We start from the raw sequence: 7,500 nt of genomic DNA, 5'->3' as shown, positions 1-7,500 counted from the left end.
ATCAAAAAAAAATGCTTAAATGGGCCGAAAAGATTAATAACAGAAAACCGTATACATTGCGATAGAGATCATGAGCACCACGTCAGGCAGTTTCAAATTATCCAAGGACGCAGCCGTGTCAATTATGGAGGTAACGAGCGACAGGCCTGGCGAACGGTTGTCAGGTGAATCCTCAGTCTCGACTAGGGGATGAATATGTCTTCAGTATTAGCGGTGATTGTAAAACTCATAAGGACTTTATCGAAACAAATCAGTTTAATTAATTTCTTCGTATACATAAGCTTCGTTAACACCCATTTCTTCAGCAATAATGATATTGGTGCAAAAATGCTCAAGATACTACTAACAGTGATGATCAGTATTAACATTATCACTCTACATTTTTACTATGATTTTGATACTTATTGTTAATATTATCATTATCATTATTACTATTATCATTATTATCATTATTGTTACAATGGTTCTTATCGTTATTCTCATTATAACTAATATAATTATCATTATAATGTCTTTTATTGTTATTATTATTATCGTTATTATTATTATTATAATTATTATTATTATTATTATTATTACTATCATTATTATTATCATTATTATTATACTTCCTTTTACAATTATTATCATTGCTGTTTTGTTGTTGTTGTACTTATTATTGTTATTGTTATCATTATCATTTTTATTATTATTGTTATTATTATTATTATTATTATTATTATTATTATTATTATTATTATCATCATCATTATCATTAATATTTCTTTTCCACACTTTGTGTCTGGCTGTTCTTATTGCCGGGTTCTATGTTGATAGGCGGGCCATAACAAATGACAATGGGCTACCAGCATTTTCTTTCTCAAATCTCCAGTACTTTACGCAAAGTCCTGGCAGTTCCCAACAACGTAGTCTTTTGAAGTACTCCTAAGTTGTAGTGAATCCCAAGCTTATCAACCCACTTCTCAAATCCTTTGGTCACACATCCCAGAGCCCCAATAGCAACAGGGACAACTTCTACTTTCTTCAGTTTCCGAAGTCTTGATATTTCTATTTTCAGATCTTGATACTTTTCTACTTTTTTCTTCTCCTTCTCTGCCACGTTCGCATCCGCCGGTACTGTTATGTTCCTTCTTTTCTACCAAGACTAAATTTGGCCTTCTTGCCTCTATCACATTATCACACTGGATATTTGCATCCCATAACAACTTTACATCATCACTCTCCACAACTCCTTCAGGGGCATGCTCATACCATTTCTCACTGCATTCCAGTCCTCTTTTCTTGCATATATCCCAATGGATCTTTCTCGCTACATTATCATGACGCCTCTTGTACTCCTTTTGGGCTAACTTCCCACATGCACTTACAATGTGTTGAATACTTTCACCTGCTTGGCCACACAATCGACACAGGGGGCTTTCAGTCGTTTTATCAATGTGATACTTCACATAATTCGTCCTGGTCGAGTGTTCTTGTGCTGCACTAATCAAGGCTTCTGTACCAACCTCCAAATCGCATTTTGACAACCATCCCCAAGTCTTCTCCTTGTCTACATCATCTGTTAAGTCTCTGACGAACTGTCCATGCATTCTCTTTCCAGTCCACCTATCTTTCGCTTCGTTTTCATTTCTTGTCTTAAGATCTCTAACCTCCTCCAGTTCTCTTGCATTTAATTCCTCGAATTTTGCTACACCCTTTAACAGTTTCTCTTTAGATTTGGACACGTACACTTTCAAACTACTCTCCTCATCTTTGACACATCGTTCTATACTTTTAAGACCTCTTCCCCCATCTCTTCTTTTCACATACAGCCTGTCAACATCACTCTTCGGATGGAAAGTTCCATACATTGTCATTGTCTCCCTTGTTTGTCTGTCTAAATCTTTAAGCTCGTTTTTCCTCCATTGTATATTTCCCGATCCATACCGGAATATGGCCACTGCCCATGTGTTGATCGCTGACACCTTATTTTTCCCATTCAACTTTGATCTTAGTACCAGCCTTAACCTTCTTTTGTATTCCTTTCCAATTGTATCTTTCAATTTCAGCTTCTTTGATTTTATCTAATTCCACAATACCTAGATAAGTGTAACCTTCCTCCTGAACCTCTTTCATTGTTTGTCCATTAGCTAGCTTGATTCCTTCACTTTTAACAATCTTGTCTCGTTTCAATGTCAGAACGCCACACTTTTTCATCCCAAATTCCATACCAATATCATTGCTGAACATGTGAACGGTTCTAACTAGCACACTCATCTGATCTTCAGTCTTGGCGTATAGCTTCAGGTCGTCCATAAACAATAAATGGTTGACCTTAAATTCCTTATTTCCCCATTCATAAGCCGCTGTCACTTTCCGTAATATCAGTGACAATGGTATTATACTAAGGACATATAATAGTGGCGATAGACTATCTCCCTGGAAAATCCCCCTCCTCATAAAATCCTCTCCAAGATCCTCCCCGTTGGATGTCAGTGATACCTTCCATTGTTTCATGCTTCTTCCATGAAAGTTCCTTACTTTCTCCGCCAACTATGCGAGACCAGATCATAGGCTTTTCGGTAATCTATCCAAGCCATGGACAGATTCGTAAGCCTTTTCTTACAGTCTTTGAGTATGGTTCTGCCTATGAGCAGGTGATCTTTGGTGCCCCTATTTCTTCGCCCACATCCTTTCTGTTCATCCGGTAATATATTGCTCTGTTCTAGATATTGGTACATTTCCTCTGCTACAATGCCCGTCAAAAGTTTCCACATTAATGGAAGGCAGGTAATAGGTCGATAATTATCAACCGCTGTGCCTTTCTGTGGATCTTTTTGACATAGCACTGTTCGACCATGTGTTGTCCATTGAAGGACCTCCTCTTCTGTTAACATACCATCAAGTTGGGATGCGATTCTTTCATGAAGAGCGGTGAAGTGTTTTAGCCAATATCCCTGTATTCCATCTGGTCCTGGTGCTTTCCAATACGGAAGTTTCCTACTTTGCTTTTTAACTTTCTCTGTGCTAATTTTCACCGTGTCATGCGTGTGTTTCATATCACGATCAGTTTCATTCTTCAACTCTTTCAGCCATACAGCAGTTCTATTGTGCTCCTTCTCTAAACTCCAAATGTCACCCCAGAATTTTGTACACTCTTCCGCATTCGGTATCTCGTTTGAAAAATTAGAACTTTTGTTAAGTTCGTCATAAAACTTCTTCTGATTCAAACCAAACATCCTATTTTGCCTAAACTGTTCAATTCTGTCTTCATATCTCTTCAGATTTCCACTTTTTGCCGCCCTTCTTTTTTACCATCATTATTATTATTATTATTATTACTACTACTACTATTATTATAACTATTATTATTGTTATTATTATTACTATTATTATTGTTATTATTATTACTATTATTTATATTATCAAAATTATAATAATTATTATCATTATTGATATAATTATTATTATCATTATTATTATTATTATTATTATTATTATTATTGTTATTGCTATTATTATCATTATTCATATTATTATTATCATTATTACAATTATTATTATTATTATTATTATTATAATCATTATTATCATTATTATTATTATTATTATTATTATTATTATTATTATTGTTATTATTATTAACATTATTATTAATATCAATATTATTATATTTTTTATTATTATTATTATTATTATTATTACTATTATTATTATTTTATTATTATTATCATTGTTGTTGATATATTTTTGGCATTGCTATTAGTTGTAGTAGTAATAGCAGTAGTAGTAGAAGTAGTATCATTATTATTATTATTATTATTATTATCATTATTATTATAATCATTATGATTGTTATCAATATTATTGCTATTATTATCACCATACATATTGTTAGTGTTGTCCTTATTAATTATGATTATTGGGATAGTTTAACCAATAGAAATAGATATGATAAGAATAACAATAATGATAATGGTGATAATGACGATGACAATATTAATGATGATGACTATGATGCTACTGATGATGAAAGATAATGGTAAACAATAATAATGATAATATCAATAATGATAATATTAACAATTATCATAATAACAATACTAATAATTATTATTATAATTATTATTATGATTATAATTATTATTATTATTATTATTACTATAATTATTATTGTTGTTATTAGTAGTAGTAGTAGCACGAGTAGTAGTAGAAATACTATAATTATTATCATACATATTATTAGTATTGTTATTACCATTATCATTATTGTTATCGTTCCTATTATCATTATTATTATTACTATTATTATTATCACTATTATTAATAATAATATCATTACCATTATTATCATTATTACTATCATTATTATCATTATTATTGTTATTATTATTATTATTATTATTGTCCTGTTTATCATTATTTTCATTACTATTTTCTTATCATTACCATCATTATTGTTATTATTATTAATATTATCATCATTTTAACAACAACAACAATGATAATGATGATAATAATAGTAATACCAATAATAACTGTAACATTGTTATTATCAATGTTATTAATTTATTGATTATGATCATAATTAATAGTATTCTCATTAGCAGTGTTATAATTAATATAATTATCATTATTATTATCATTATTATTATTACTAATATTACTATCATTGTCACCTTTACTAATATTACATTTAATATTATCATTGCTGATATTACCATTATCATTATACGATTAGTATCATTATTATTATTTATTATTATTATTTTTTTACTATTCAATGTTTATTTGTTCATTATTATCATTGTTGATATGGCAATAATAATAATAATAATAATAATAATAATAGTAATAATAATGATAATGATAATAATAAAAATAATAATAATGATAATAATAATAAAAAGGATAATAATAATGATAATAATAATTATAATAATAATAATAATAATAATAACAATAATAATAATAACAACAAAATAACAACAACAACAATAATAAGTTTATTATCATTATTATGACTACTATTATTATCATTCTGTTATCAATATTATGACTATCATAACTGATATTACTATTATTATTGATATCATTATTATAATTATTTTTATTTCAATTGTTATCATTATCATTATTATTATTATTATTATTATTATTACTATTATCATTATTACTGTCATCACATCTTTACTAATATTTCAATTAATATTATCATTGTAACGATCCAAACCGTCGTTACAGTGCGCAACGAGTCGAAGGCGCTCGTTGACGGGGTTAAGACCTGTTTATATGTCCTTTTTACATTGGAATGGTAGCATGGGAAAATCTAAGGTCTTATGGGAAAATCGACTTAATTATTATAATGAGACGGTTATTACTTATTTGATGTTCGTAAAAGAAAGGTAGGCATTGCTTTGAAGGATCGTTAAGAAAAATCTACACAGGATAGAAGAAATATTCCCCTTTATTTGGTAAACCACACAGGTACGCAATACTGCAGAACTTAACTTTGATGAGGGTACAAAAGAAAAGGGCTGCCGATCCATTCGTCTGCTCTGCCGCCCTGTCCTCTCGCTTTCCGAACTGCCTCTCCTCCGTTCACGGTCGTTCACGTCTTCCGTCTGCTTCTCCGACCTCCGCTCTGCCAAGATTCCCCCGACCTTGCCTTACCTGTCCTGCGCCTGAGGCTGTCACGGAATTCCAGGCGAACGATCTCGGACGGTAGTTAAGAGGGTAAAGTGATGGGAGAAGGGGTCGTTTGTCGGGTCAACGCTGTGAGATCTTCGTAACTGCAATCTATCTCGCTATATCATTGCTAACATTTGTTCTGCTACTATGATTATCATAATTGTTATCGTGAATATTATGATCATCATCATTATTTCCCTTATTCTTATTATTTTTATTATTAGTATTACTATTATTATTCCCATTACCATCTTTTTTATCATTACCATTGTCATCATCATTATTATTATCATCATAACATCAACAACAAAAATATAATGACAAAGAAACAGCAACAGCAACAAAAATAGTGTTAATAGTTATAATGATAATAGTAGTGATAATACACTCTAGTGGCAATGAAATGAGCTTTGACATTACGCTGACATTAGCGTGTCATTGGCCGATGCATTTCATGACGAATTTAAAGCTATTAACACCATGGTTAAGTGACAGGAAAGACTTCATTTGCATGCATGATTGTGTAATGATGTTGTAGATTATGATGATTGCAACTGCAGGGTTGTTTTTAGTTGTTTTTTTCTTTGTTTTGTTTCGTTTTTTTGTGTTTCTCTGTCTTTTTCCTTTCTGAAGTTCTGTTTTACTTTAATTCTTCCGTTTGTATGACTTATTGTCCCTTCCTTTCTGAGAGATAGATAGACAGATATAGAGATGATAGACATATAGATAGATAGGTAGATAGATAGACAGATATAGAGACTGATAGATAGATAGATAGATCGACAGATATAGAGACTGATAGATAGATAGATAGATAGACAGATATAGAGACTGATAGATAGGTAGATAGATAGACAGATATAGAGACTGATAGATAGATTGATAGATAGATAAATGGATAGATGGATAGATAAATAGAGAGAGAGAGGGAAAGAGAGAGAGAGAGAGAGAGAGAGAGAGAGAGAGAGAGGAGAGAGAGAGAGAGAGAGAGAGAGAGAGAGAGAGAGAGAGAGAGAGAGAGAGAGAGAGAGCGAGAGAGGGGGGGGGGAGGGAGGGAGGAGAGAGAGAGAGAGAGAGAGAGAGAGAGAGAGAGAGAGAGAGAGAGAGAAAGAGAGGGGGGGGGGATTGATAGATACAGAGAGAGTGAGAGAGTATCAACCAGACATATAAATATATGAATATAAAGAGAAGCAAACATTTAAATACACAAAACAGTAATTTCTAACGAATGCATTATAATTATACAATTATAAATATTAGTACTATATTTTTGTAGTTACTGTGGGCACTGTCAGTCCTCAGTAATATGTATATGCTTTAGTATATAATTTAGTACATTTGCTTTGCTTCAGCATTTTCAAATTAAATAATTTTTTCCCTTGATATCCAAAGGCGCTCCAGCTGTCGGAGTTCCTTATTTTCATATCATTTCCATTGGGGAAATTAAAAGTGAAAAATTCGCTCCGTTATCGTCCTCTTGTTAAATCATTTTAATATGAACACATTATGAAGTTTAAAGGTGACGTCTGAATGATATTTTTAAGAAGTTAAATATTATATATAAATATAAATATATATATATATATATATATATATATATATATATATATGTATGTGTATATATATGTATATATTCGTATATCCATGATACTCACCTTTGTTCCTTTACCCATCTATATTACATATTACATATCATCTATCTATCTATCAATCATAACTTTTATGCAAGGTAACCCATGGTGTTTTTTTTTCTTTTTTCGTTTTAACAAGACCACGCATTTAAAGAGATATTCATACAAAAAGGGAAAATATAGTAGTAGTAGTATCATT

Source organism: Penaeus chinensis, chromosome 36 (genome assembly GCF_019202785.1).
Source record: "Penaeus chinensis breed Huanghai No. 1 chromosome 36, ASM1920278v2, whole genome shotgun sequence".
In the NCBI taxonomy this organism is placed as follows: Eukaryota; Metazoa; Arthropoda; class Malacostraca; order Decapoda; family Penaeidae; genus Penaeus; species Penaeus chinensis.
This window is presented reverse-complemented; position numbering follows the sequence as displayed.